The 12113-nt window shown below is 34.5% G+C and overlaps 1 pseudogene; it reads left to right on the top strand.

The window, feature by feature from the left end:
• Window positions 1–10626: 10626 nt before the first annotated feature.
• Window positions 10627–11645, top strand: LOC112820662 (L-lactate dehydrogenase B chain pseudogene; annotated as a pseudogene).
• Window positions 11646–12113: the final 468 nt, after the last annotated feature.

Here is a 12113-nt window from a genome sequence, read left to right as displayed (position 1 = left end):
GTCAGTCCTCTCTATGCATATCATTTACCCTAGTTCTGACCATCTTGTTTTGGTTAGAGTTTACAGACCTTCTAGAAGCTCACAGATTGTTCCAGTGCAAGATTGACTGTCCTGGGAATAAGAAAGAAATGAGAGATTTATTGTAATTTACATACTCTTCTTATAATTGGTCATGAGAATAACTATTTTTATTCTGTCAAATAAGATTTATTTCAAGAAACCTTACTGTCCATACAAAACAAATCTCAGTAATTGACTACCTTTCTCCCCCGTCCCCAACTAAATGTACAGTTGTAAATTTTCCTAAAGGTCTGAGGATGCTTGTTAAACAGAAGTTGAGAAGGTAATGTAGAAGCTGCTAATTAGTAACAAATGCATTATTTATGGATGCCTAAAAATATTATTTAAATGACCCTTAAGTTAACAATGTAGCAGAATTAAATTTTAATTGGATACGGTTTCATTGTTTTTGAGATTCAGTGGGTTTTTTTTGATATACTTTTTTATAGAAAAAATATAAAAATAACTCTCTGACCAAAGTTTCTTTGCATAAGAATGCTTTCTACAGTAAATCTGGCTGTACTTGCACAACAGAGCTGTGTTTGTATGTGTGTACATGTGCATGTGTGCACCTTGCTTTGTCCAGAAAGTACATGTTCAAAATTATATTAAGTAGATTATGTCGGGTGCTCTGTGCCAAATGTCAGAATGGTCAAGGACATTTTGAAGATATATTCACCGAATTGTAGAGAATGTCCTAGGTATATACATATTCAGCATACTTTCCTTCACTATTCCAATCCAGCTGTAATTTTGTAAAATTAGAATTGATCCTACATCCTACAAGCAATGAAGAGAATACAGAATCAATTTGATGATGGAGAAATCTAATCAACAAAGGGAATAATCAAAGGAAATAGGTGAGAAACAAAGAAGCCATCCTAAAGTGAGCAAAGGACCCATTAATGCTTAGAACTAAAGCTACAACTGTAAAAACTTGCAACTGTAAAATTACAGAAATGGAAATGGTGGAATATAGGAGGAGAGCACTTGTAAATATGCTATTCATTTTTTTTCTTTTCTTTTGTCTTTAAGAGTCCATAGGTATTCTTAGGTTGAAATATATCATTAGAGAAATGACCTAATACATTTAAAGTTTTTACTTTATTTCATTTTCTCTTTTCCTTTATATGTTGAAAGGACATTTTGTGCAATGCTATATTTTGTAATGAGGAAATATATAATTGAAGTTCAGCTATTTTTTCAATTTCAGTAAGACTTATTTTTTATTAAATTCAATTTGAGGTCAATACTTTTTGTACAGGGGCACCTGGGTGGCTCAGTCGTTAAGCGTCTGCCTTCAGCTCAGGTCGTGATACCAGGGTCCTGGGATCGAGCCCCGCATTGGGCTCCTTGCTCCGTGGGAAGCCTGCTTCTCCCTCTCCCACTCCCCCTGCTTGTGTTCCGTTTCTTGCTATCTCTCTCTCTTTGTCAAATAAATAAATTAAATTAAATTAAAAAATAGTTTTTGTACAAATTACTATGAGCACGGTTCTGTTAAATTACATCTATATAGTATATTTTAGTATCATTTTGCTTTTATACATACATACTATCTGGAATGATGTTTATTTTGGGGTTGAAAGATTATGCTATATTTTTGGTTTCTATATTTTATTTATACTGCAAAAGATGTGTATGTGTGAGTGTGGAAGAGGTTTGGCATCCCCATGTTTCAAGTGCTAGGCACAGATTAGGCTTTCCTAAAGGTCAGATTTGTGCTCCTTGGCAGGTCCTCTAAATTGAGAATTGAAAAATGTGACTCTGAACAATACAATGTAAATTGACCTCCACACTAGGATTTCATTTTTCCCTTGGCAAGAAGGAGATGTTGCCATATATATTCCCAATGTCTTAGTCTTAAGCTTCCAGGTAGCATAGTACATTTTATTTCATAGCATAGGATAGGTACAATCCTAGATATCTTTAATCACAACACAGAAATATTCTACTATACAATAAGATATTAGATGATGCCTTTTCTAATTTGTTTTGTGGATAGAAGAGATGAATAATTGAAGTAATCTCTGTAAGCCTCAGATACAATAATCAAGAGTTAGAGATAATTATGGATCAATTATAGATTCTCCTCTGGGGTGTACTTAGCATGTTAACTAAACTGCTTCTCCATGTTGTTCTCTGTTATCCACAGTACATTCTTTTTTATGGCTAAATAATATTCCATGTGCTTAGATATACCACACTATTTTATCCATTTACCTGTTGGTGGATTTTGTGTTAGTTCTCCTTTTAGATACTAAAAATAAGGCTGCGATGAACATTCATTTTACTTTTTTTATTATGTTATGTTGGTAACCATACAGTACTTCATTAGTTTTTGATGTCGTGTTCCATGATTCATTGTTTACATATAACACCCAGTGCTCCATTCAATACATGCCCTCTTTAATACCCATCACCAGGCTAAACCATCCCCCATCCCCCTCCCCTCTAGAAACCTCAGTTTGTTTCTCAGAGTCCATAGTCTCTCATGAGAACACTCATTTTAAAAGGAGTTTTTGTATGGCTATATGCTTTCATTTCTTGCATTTAAATACCTTGGAGTGGAGTAACTGGGTCAGGTGGTAGTTATATTTTAACTTTTAAAGAAATTGCCAACACAATATTACTCAGTAAAAATAGAGAAAGAACTAGGATGTGTGTGTATATATATATATATATATATATATATATATATATATATATACAATAACATGTATCAATGTAAACAAAGGAAACACAACTACTAAGAGAACATATTGTATAGTTCCATCTATATGAAACTAAAAAATATAAATCTAATCATTTTTGTTAGAAAAAGCAGATATTTTGTTGCCTGGGCTACTAAAAAGTAAGGATGGATTGGGAAGAGGCCCAACAGAACTTTTTGGGAAATAGCAATATTTTATATTTTTATTGTGGTGAATAGTTATAGTAATATATGTATTTATCAAAAAGGATAAAATTGTATACATAAAATGGATGAAACTTGTTTCATATAAATTATACCCCAAGGATGGTAATTTTTTAATGTTGCTTTAAGCTGTGCTTGTATTTATTTCACTTTAGAATTAGAACTACTCTAGTGTGCTTTGCCTCAATGAAATCTAATCACCTAAATTTACTTTATAATTTTCTGTATATTCTTTAATATAAGTATATTGTAAACATTCTGAAAAATATTATAGAATTTTATTTATATTTTCATTTATATAAAGGATATTATAAATATTCAGAATGTTATATTCTCTAAAATTAAGAATAAGAGAAATATAAAGGTTTTTCTGAGGATTAAATATGTTTGTGAATATAAAGTAGCTAGAATGGATCCTGGCATATAAATTTTATATTTCATGCCAGTATATATGCTTTAGAAAAGCATTACATCTCCCAATAATTTTTTTTCATGTCAACTGGTGCTTAACTCACATAAGTGCTTCTGATGTAGAATATTTAAGATATAGTGTGAGGTGAGAAGCTGAGGAAATAGTTTTATGATGTTCAAGAAACATTTTACATATGACTATCTGAATATAGGTTCAGATCTGTTACCTGGATGGGATTTAGGTAAGAATAGGATTTAGGTGCACAAGTATGAACATGCCTACTAAGAATATATAAATATGTTTGTCTTATTTGTTTTTCATTTTAATGCATCAGTTCATTGGTGCCCAGATCACATAGAGGTAAGTGATTAGCAAATATCTTTAAAGCTTCATGAACATCTTCTGTAATATCAGAGTAATCTCTTAAAGATGTTGCAAGACACTTGCAAGGCACACACATTAGGACAAAATACATCTTTCAATGGTCTGTGTACAAATAAACTATGTTAGCTGTGGCTACAACCACCATGTGGAATGCCTTGGGACTATATTTAAACTCATATCCCTGTGTCATTTTCATCCACATAATTACTTTTTTTTGCAGTTTCTTAGTGTAAATGCATTTTCACTTTATTGAAGCACAATATTTAAATTATCTTGGCTCATAAGGAAGCTTATGATTTTGCTTACTCTTTCACCTTACTTCACCCCCAGTGTACACTTTAGTGTCACTGTTTCCAAATTCATATTCAACAAATCTGTCATTTGGGGAATTATGGGCTTTGGAGTCATTGAGATGTGAGTTTGGATTTTTAGGTTTATCAGCACAGTGGCATTTTGGCTGTGACAATTTTTCTTTTCTTTTTCTTCTCCCTAAAGATTTTGTTTATTCGTTTGACAGAATGAGAGAGAGAGAGCAGAAGCAGGGGGAGCAGCACGCAGAGAGGGAGAAGCAGGCTTCCCACTGAGCAGGGAGCCCAATGCAGGGCTGGATCCCAGGACCCTGAGATCATGACCTGAGGTGAAGGCAGACACTTAACTGACTGAGCCACCCAGGCATCCTGCCACCCAGCCACCCAGGCATCCATTTTTCATCAGCTCTATAGCATTCAGTTCCTTCATTTGTGTGATACAGAATATTATACTTACCTTATGGGATGGTTTTTCAGAATAAGTGAGATAATACAGGTAAAATACAAAGCAGAGTGCCCAAGATAGTTAGTACACTTTGTCACCACTAACATGACCTCCATTGCTCTTAACTGTTGATGAGAGGAATATATATATATATATATATAATGGATGTGAGTGTTAGCACATTTACTAGCAAAAATGCATATATGTGCATGGGTGGAAGATGGGTGTGGTCAAAGAGAAGCTTGGCTTTCAATACTGGGGACCTTTAGAATGTATTATTGTCTTGTTCTTTTCTTTCTTCCTTCCCTTCCCTTCCTTCCTTCCTTCCTTCCTTCCTTCCTTCCTTCCTTCCTTTCTTCTTTCCTTCCATCTTTCCTTCCATTCTTTCTTTCTTTCTTGTAGTAAGGAGAGGAAAGACCAACTGGAAATAAAATAAAATCTGAGTTCACACCACAGCATGAAGTAGCTACCACATGGGCCAGTGAAACTGTCGAAGAAAAGGAGTTTGGAGGATGTTTCTTCCATTCAGTATTTTACCTAAGGGTAAGTTTGACTTGGTAATTTAAATATTCATTCTCTGTGTACTCTTGCCACTATGTACGGTTGACCCTTGAAGAACACAAATTTGAACTCCATGGGTCCACTAATACGAAATTTTTCTCAATAAATACAGTAGAGTACTGTAAATGTATTTTCTCTCCCTTATGATGTTCTCAAGAACATTTTCTTTTCTCTATCTTACTTTATTGTAAGAATACAGTATGTGATACATGTAACATAAAATATGTGTTTATCAATACTTTATGATCTTGGTAAGGCCACCAGTCAGCAGTAGGCTATTAGTAGTTATGTTTTGGGGAGTCAAATATTATACATGGATTTTTGACTGTGGGGTGTTGGTGACCCTAACCCTTGCACTGTTCAAGGGTCAACTGTAAATTCATCTAAATTAACTAAGTTTTTTGAAGAAAAAGCCCTTAACACAGAAAGCACCAATCATATCAGAATTTAAAATAAATTGTTATTTAATCAGTTCAGTAATCAAATAACTTTTCACAGATTAGTCCTGGTATCCACTGTATACTTCCTAAAGATATACAGACTCTCAAATGAAATGGCCTGCAATATAAATCTCAGGAGAGGCAAATAAATTATACTGCTAAATAAACATTGTTTTTTAGGAAATGAGAAAATAAACATAGTTACATTACAACAAATAATTAACCAAACCTGTGTAGACAGCACCGTCTTTTCTAGAACCTTTGAAATTAGGGTTTTGTTTTGTTTTTTAATTGATGCAAAGGTACTCTGAGCCTGGCTGCAATAAATGTGAAGTCCCTGAATCAATGCCCTGCATTGTGCATTCTGTCCTGGTTAGTTAAGTTAATGGGAGTGTGAGGTTCATTAAGCAAGTGTTAATGATTTTCTTCCTATATAGTCTGACCCTCACTTAGTTACAGTCAAATATTAATATTACCAGACCTGGTCATCTGTCTTATAAATGCATGTCATTGGTGATAAGGATGATAATATGGATACTGCTGCTAATTTATCTAGGGAAGAAGTCATTCATTCAAAACATTCCGGGTAAGAATGTGTCTCAGGTTTCACATGGAAAATTGAAAGGAAGCACTATAATGCAGAGCTCTCTGAGTACTCTGTAACATGTGTATGTGTGTACACAGTCTTATAAACATACACACAAACATATATATTTCTTACTGTAGGTATACATTAATTTTTACATCATAAAACTAAATATTAATGTAATAAGAAACTTTTTCAAGGTCATTTTTGTGTAAAGGTTGGGTAGGAAAACATTTTCATAGAGTTGTCTGTATGATCATGACTAACTTTTTAAAAAATGTAATCCCCCAGATTTGCCAGTGGTAACTAGTCTGTTCATTTAAAGATATTTCTGTAGTTTGCTTTCTAGGACTTGCAGTTAAATGCCAAAAGACATTTTTAACACTTATTCAGATTAGCTTTTCCTGTTTTATCTATTTTGAGTATCTCTGAATAAAAACATCTGAAAAACAATTTCCAAGTCTTATAACTACATAATTTTGGAGACAGAATTTTATTCCAGGTTTTTTCATAACATTATCTTTGCTTTTACATTAATTGCAAAGACATGGTTCTCACCCTAACAGTTGTGTACTCTTAACAAATTCTATGCTACACTAATAATTATAGCACAAGATCAGTAAAAAAAGAAAAGAAACAGCTTATAATAAGAAACTATTTAGATAAATGCATTGATATATTTTAATATGATCAGTAAAAAATCCATAGTATAAATACATTGATATATTTAGATATATAGTGATATATTTTGGGGAGCAAGGATTACTTCTCTTTGAAGGAGAATTATGGAAATCTCCATAAAGTAGTGAAGGAGCTGGCCATTGGATTGGATCCTGATGGCTAAGTGTGAATTGAGCATATGGAAAATAAGGAGATGCCTTTCCTGATAAAGAAAGCATGTGAGCAAATCTATTTATAACCTGTGATTACATGTAGGAAAAAAAAACACAATGTCATTTTGGTCTAGATGTTAGAAAATAAATTAGTAATTAATTTAAGCTTGTTTAGGATGTTTCCGGAATTTGACTGTCATCCATCCAGAAAAGGGGTAAGTCCTAGGGCAGAAAATAAGGACTAAGGAAGTGGCTTTAACACAAGATCCTTCTTGAAGAAACAACTTTCTCTTCTCCATAGGTCTGGGAATTAACTGACTTTAGCTCAGGGTTCCCCAGTTTTCCAGGAGTGGAGACGGAGCCTCTATAGGGAAATAGTTTAGCCAGGTGGGATACAGACTTTAGTAAAATCTTATTTAGGGCAACAGCCTTTGCTCCATTTTCTGAGAATAATTAAGAATAGCCTGCGCCTATGGTTGAGGCAGAGATCACATTCAGACTAGTCTTTGCTCTCCTTGTGCAGGAGTTGGAAAGGCAGTGCCACGAGCGAGGAAGGGATGCCAGTGTTCAGCATCCCATCTGCTTCACAGTGGTTGTTATCAGGAGCCAAAGTCATGAGAGGACAAGTCAGGGAGGCAAAGCAATAAGCCATTTGCAGGACCATTCTAAAATTGTGTTTTAGAAACAGTGAGTATGGAACTTAATTTCTATCGGTAGAATCAATAGAGGAGTTGGGACCTCATGCCATCCAAGTTTAAGTTAGACAAATAGACCAAATATTGGAAATCATATGCAGCCAATGGGGAGAACTTCAGCTTTTTCTAGAGTCACCTTCTTCTCACTTCACTTGCTGTTGTGAGATATACCATTTTCTCCCTTTCTGATCATACCTTTAAAAAATGTGTATAAAAATTCTCCATTACAAAACTCCCCCAGACCATTTATACATGAAGAGTCACTATGAATTTTAAAGAAGGGAGTATGACATAGAGGATCCCACTATCTTATTTGAACACAGAAGCTATCTGTGGAAATTGGGTTTGCTTAGAACATATTTTGGGCAACACAACCAATTCAAGAGTAAGGCTCTTTGAATGGTAAATTCGTTTTTACAGCTTCTTATCTAAGGTTCTCTCTCCAACTCTAATAATACAATTATGGGTTTTAGAAAATTATTTCTACTCCCAATACTTCTGTTTTTCCTTCCCTCCTAAAAAAGAAGTGTTATTGTATGCATATAATATTACTTCCAGATTTAAAGTCTGAAATTCAATGTGTAGACTTGATCTGTATGTACCGCTTTATCAATTTGCGAACATTATAGAGTATCTGTGATTCAGCATGGGGCAGTCTTTTATGTGAAGATATTAAGATTTCTCCATTACTGCTGAATACTGTGCTCTAATCCTCACCAAAATTTTTTCACCCCTACATGTATTGACGGGAGGGCATCAAAGTTCAATAACCCAAGAGTCACAATTCAATCAGTTAAATAAAACCAGGAAGGGATTAAGCTATGACAACTAGACCATAAATGTCAGATTAATTCACCTTCACTTTAATATTTCAGGCACTAAATATTTTAAGAAGTGATTTTTCTTATAGACTGAATGTAGAATTGGATAATGAAAATTGGCTTATGAAAAAGGGAACATTTATTCTCAGGCATGTACCAATGCTAGTTTTATATACTACTGAGGCTTTATGAACTTTTCTGAAATCCACATTACCATCTGGAACTTACTTTATGAGTTCCACATTAAGAACTTCAAATATTTTTGTAAGAAACCTAAAAGGAAAACAAAACAAAACAATAAAAACAATAGAAACTTATTTACAGAAAAAGGCTTTTTTTTCCTTGAGTAGTTAACAGGTATAGTGCTGGCAAGTTAGCTCACTGATGCTTGTGAATCAGTGTCATTGGTTCTTCCAATTACTTGTGTTGCTTCTCTGGACACAAACCTCCCTGGTAACCTTCATCTGGCATCCTGAACACTTCTAACTTCAGTAGCAAGAGGATATAACTAAGTGAGCCATGAGAACCGAACACAAACCATGGTGTTATTTACAAACAAGTAAGAATACATGCCCTGCTGACCCTGAGGAAAGGATATCACTCTCATACAGGAAAGGTAGAATATTTTAAAGCTGAGTTGGGACACTGATTATTCAGAAAATGGCACAACTTGTAATTTCTTGTCCAAAACAGAAGTATGATACAGGTTTTAGTTCAGGGTGACTCATAAAAAATTTGAAAATCAGAGAAAGGATCTATAAACGTAGAACCATTACCCACTTGTAGAGGAACTAGGAAAAATGTAACTGAAAGTTTTGGTAAAACAAAAGTACTTTTTTCTGCAAGTATGTTCTTATAACTTTATTAGTAACCACATTATGTTGTTTAAAATCCAAAAGAAATTTATATTAACAAAATTTGAAGTTTATTTTTTTAAAGATTTTATTTATTTATTTGAGAGAGAGAATGAGAGAGAGAGAGAGAGAGCATGAGAGAGGGGAGGGTCAGAGGGAGAAACAGACTCCCTGCTGAGCAGGGAGCCTGATGCGGGACTCGATCCCGGGACTCCAGGATCATGACCTGAGCCAAAGGCAGTCGCTTAACCAACTGAGCCACCCACGCGCCCCTAACAAAATTTGAAGTTTAAACATAAAGCATAATTTGAAAATATGAGGCAAAATATGTTTATTATTTGTGTTTTATAATTTGAACATAGCGTTTTTCATCACAATTGGGCATTCGGTCAAGAATTATAAGATAGGTTTTCTATTCTGTTCTATTGATCTATGTGTCTATTTTTGTGCCAGTACTGTACTGTTTTGATTATTACAGCTCTGTAATATAACTTGAAATCCAGAATTGTGATGACTCCAGCTTTGCTTTGCTTTTTCAAGGTTGCTTTGACTATTTGAGGTTTTTTGTGGCTCCATACAAATTTTAGGATTGTTTGTTTTAGTTCTGTGAAAAATACTGTTGGTATTTTGATGGGGATTTCATTAAATGTGCAGATTTTTTGGGTAGTGTAGATATTTTATCAATAGTTGTTCTTCCAATACGTGAGCATGCAATGTCTTTCCATTTCTTTGTGTCATCCTCAGTTTCTTTCATCAGTGTTTTATAGTTTTCAGAGTATAAACACGCTTGCAAACATATATGCACATGTAATATACATGTGTGTGTATATATATATATTCCCTTTTAATCCATACGAAAATAATAAATTCAGATAGAAAAATAGGCAAAGTAAATGAATAGGCAGTTCTTATGAAGGAAATATCATCCGCCCAAAAAAGGACAGTATTTTAATTAAAAAAATTATCAGAGAAATCAGAGAAATGCAAATTAAAACAGATAAACCATTTCACTGGCAAAAAAATTACATCCTACAATACACACTGTTGACAAACTTATGGGAAATAAAAACTCTCACATTTTCTTTTGGTAATCATATGAATTGCTAAAGCAGCTCTGAATAACAAAATATAATTACTAATTAAATAGCAGTCTAGTCAAGATAAAAATGCACATAGAATGCCTCCCATCAATTCTACTCTAAAATATACTCTCTGTAGGAATTCATTAAAATGTGACCAAGGACTTGCAGATCCTGCGCCCAAGGAGACGCACGGAGCTAACATTGTCTTCTTTGTGTGACTCTCCCAGCGGGTTCTCTCTGGGCACAATGGCAACTCTTAAGGAAAAACTGATTGTACCAGTTGCAGAAGAAGGCAACCGTCCCAAACAATAAGATCACTGTAGTGGGTGTTGAACAAGTTGGTATGGCGTGTGCCATCAGCATTCTGGGAAAGTCTCTAGCTGATGAACTTGCCCTTGTTTTGGAAGGTAAACTCAAAGGAGGAATGATGGATCTGCAACATGGGAGCTTATTTTTTCAGACACCTAAAATTGTGGCAGATAAAGATTACTCTGTGACTGTCAATTCTAAGATTGTCATGGTGACTGCGGGAGTCCGCCAGCAGGAGGGAGAGTGATGGCTCAATCTGGTGCAGAGGAATGTTAATGTCTTCAAATTCATTATTCTGCAGATAGTCAAGTACAGTCCTGGTTGTATCATAATTGTGGTTTCCAACCCAGTGGATATTCTCACATATGTTAACTAGAAACTAAGTGGACTACCCAAGCACTATGTAATTGGAAGTGGGTGTAATCTGGATTCTGCCAGATTTCGCTATTTTATGGCTGAAAAACTTGGCATTCATCCCAGCAGCTGCCATGATTTTGGGAGAACATGGCGATTCAAGTGTGGCTGTGTGGAGTGGAGTGAATGTGGCAGGCATTTCTCTTCAGGAACTGAATCCAGAAATGGGAACAGACAACAACAGTGAATATTGGAAGGAAGTGCATAAGATGGTGGTGGAAAGTGCCTACGAAGTCATCAAGCTAAAAGGATATACCAACTGGGCTATTGGATTAAGTGTGGCTGATCTCATTGAATCCATGTTGAAAAATCTATCCAGGATTCATCCAGTGTCAACAATGGTGAAGGGGATGTATGGCATTGAGAATGAAATCTTCCTGAGCCTTCCATGTATCCTGAATGCTCGAAGCTTAACCGGTGTGATCAACCAGAAGCTGAAGGATGATGAAGTTGCCCAGCTCAAGAAAAGTGCAGATACCTTGTGGGACATCCAGAAAGATCTGTGACTTCTGGCTTCTAGACTGTAGAAATTTAAAACTACAATGTGATTAACTGTGAGCCTTTAGTTTTCATCCATATACATGGATCACAGTTTGCTTTTATCTTCCTAAATATGTGAATCTGGGCTCACAAAATCAATGCCCATGCTTGGTTTAATGCTTGCAATATGAGCCCTTGAACAAATAAAATTAACTATTGCAGTGTGAAAAAAAAATGTGACTAAGGAGATGTTTACACAGATTTTTATTGTTGTAATGTTAATAATAGCAATTGTTTTAAAAAACCGTAGATGTCAATAAACAAGTGATAAAGCATCCACAAAAAAATGATGCAAAAGATTAATGTGTGTATATATATATATACACATTATGATGTATATATATATGATGTATATATATATACATTTTGTGATGCATATATGTATATATAAATATATATTTTTAAATTTTGAGTTAAAAAACAAGTTTTGAAATCATATACAAAGGAGACTATTC

This window comes from Callorhinus ursinus, unplaced genomic scaffold, assembly GCF_003265705.2.
Source record: "Callorhinus ursinus isolate GAN/ISIS: 27379988/994484 unplaced genomic scaffold, GSC_fseal_2.0 scaffold10, whole genome shotgun sequence".
In the NCBI taxonomy this organism is placed as follows: domain Eukaryota; kingdom Metazoa; phylum Chordata; class Mammalia; order Carnivora; family Otariidae; genus Callorhinus; species Callorhinus ursinus.
Note: the sequence above shows the minus strand (reverse complement) of the source record. Positions and strands in the feature narration are given on the sequence as shown.